General features: G+C 35.7%; 1 non-coding gene across 1 annotated transcript; it reads left to right on the top strand.

The window, feature by feature from the left end:
* Positions 1 to 556: 556 nt before the first annotated feature.
* On the top strand, positions 557 to 663 carry LOC122035534. The gene has a single exon (XR_006127083.1). It is a non-coding gene; the product is annotated as a small nucleolar RNA R71 (small nucleolar RNA).
* The last annotated feature ends 1,710 nt before the right edge of the window (positions 664 to 2,373 follow it).

Below are 2,373 nucleotides of genomic sequence, written 5' to 3'. Positions count from 1 at the left end.
TTGCTCGGATTGGAAATTTGATTTTCCTCCCATGGATGGTCCTTTTTCTTGATTGTTTCTATAAGAGAAATTAGGATAATTCTTCTACCCAGGGTTGTATGTGTTGGAATATGGATTGTTCTTCCTTTGATTAAAACCCATGATAGCATCATATTGCTCTAACTGATTTATTTGTGCAGAGATAACTCCCAAAGGACATGAGTCTTGAGAATGATCAGAACTTCCACATGTTTCACAACAGCATATTATGGCATTTACTGTATTAGTGCTAGTTCCCATATTTTCTAGTTTCTTTGTAAGAGCATCTAGCTTTGCAGTCATTAGAGTGACTGCATCTACATCAAATTTTCCTAATGCTTTTGTTGGGTTTGAATAAGAATAGCCTCCACTTTTCTATGTTGCCCATTGATGATGTTTCTGCGCTACACTCTCAATGATTTCTTCGGCTTTATCTAAACTTTTGTTCATAAGTACCCCTCCAGCTGTTGAATCTAGGGACACTTTAGTATGATAGTTTATGCCATTATAAAAAGTGTGTAAGGCCAACCATTTCTCTAATCCATGATGTGGGCATTGTCTGAGCATATTATTGTATCTATCCCATGTTTCAAATAAAGATTCTGAATTGGATTGTCTGAAGCTTGTGATAAGATTTCTCATATGAGCTGTCTTCCAAGGAGGATAGAATTTATCTAAGAATTGCTGCTCACATTGCTCCCAAGTGGTAATGTTATTTGGGGGTAAGGAATTCAACCATTGTTTAGCTCTATCCCTTAAATAAAACCCAAACAGTAATTGTCTAACTGCTTCTGAAGGAACATCGTTCGTTTTCATGGTACCGTAGATTTCATAGAAGACTTCCAAATGTTGATTAGGATCTTCATGCGGTCCACCTCCAAACTAATTTTACTGCACCATATTTATTATTGCAGGCTTGATCTCAAAGTTATTTGCTTCAACAGAGGGTCTTGTAATGCTTGAGCGAAACCCTCTAGTATAAGGTGTTGTATAATCCTTAAGTGGTCTATTAGCCATATTTGATTGTTCTTGCTCTTCTTGATGTCTTTGCAAGATTCTCCTTCTATGGAATGTTCTATCAATCTCGGGGACAAGAGGAAGTAGATCTCCTGCAAAGTTAGATCTTCGCATATAAGAATAGGATTAAAGAATTTGATTCTAAGAAAAGAAAAGAATACAAGAATAGAAAGAATGTAGTTTACAAAAAGAATTAAAGAATAAAGTAATGAATGAATGAAAGAATGCAATGAATGAAAACAAAGAACTAATGCAAATGGAGGAATACAAAACAGAATTAGAAAACTAGTTACAAATCAGATGTAAGAAAAGAAAAGAAAAGTTTAGTCTAACTCAATTGATAATCCCTATTGTTATAAGCGCAGTTCCCGACAACGATGTCAAAAACTTGTTACGAACCGCAAGTGTACGGTTACGTCATCAGTAATAATAAAAGATAGCGTATCCACAGGGACTAGTTATAAGCAGCAAAGATGTCTCAAAAGTGAATTAGCTAAACAAACAATTAAAAGATCATTTACAACTAAAGATTAGATGTAAGGGTTAAATGCATAAATTCAATTTTAATAAGGTTCTAGGAGTTTTGGTTTCTTGTGATATTCATCAATGTAATGCAATCTACCAAACCTTGTCCTCAATTGTAATGTATTCGTAAGAAGCCACCGGTTATCTTTTGTAGAAAAAACCAGTCAAGGACTCAAATCTAAACATTAAGTAATCAAAGAGTTATGATCCCTATGAAGTCTGTTAGCGGGGCAGCCCTGTCACGACGCCCCTCGATCATATGACATAGAAACGCATCACTAATCAATTCACCTTAAGATATAGAATTAAGTATATCAATCTGTCCTACTTCTTTGTATGTTCTTGCTTTACCCCTAAAGGTGATCCCCTAAAATGCCCGTTAGCGGGGTAGCCTTGTCACGATCATACAATTCAGTGGATTCCTCAACAAGATTCCACAAAAAATACAAAGAACCAATCCAGAATGGTAATTAGGCACAAAACACAACAATCCATAGATGATTGATTGATACAAAACATAACAATATCCTTGAATCAAGAAGATAGCAAATCCATGAATCTTACATTAATTTACATCACAAATACTCCCTCCTTTCTAAAACAAAGGATCTACCACATAGAGAATGAAGAAAAGATCGAACACAAGAAGATCCAAGACATTCTGAACCAGATCAAGAAGAATAGAAAGGAATGCTTATCTCTATACGACAAGTGATCTCCGAAACCAATCCTCCGCTCTTGGAGTCGAATATTGGACAGAAATCTCCTTCCAAACGCTAGAAATTCGCCCAAGAATAGATCTCCCCAAAGGGA

The sequence above is a fragment of the Zingiber officinale genome, chromosome 11B (genome assembly GCF_018446385.1).
Source record: "Zingiber officinale cultivar Zhangliang chromosome 11B, Zo_v1.1, whole genome shotgun sequence".
In the NCBI taxonomy this organism is placed as follows: Eukaryota; Viridiplantae; Streptophyta; class Magnoliopsida; order Zingiberales; family Zingiberaceae; genus Zingiber; species Zingiber officinale.
Note: the sequence above shows the minus strand (reverse complement) of the source record. Positions and strands in the feature narration are given on the sequence as shown.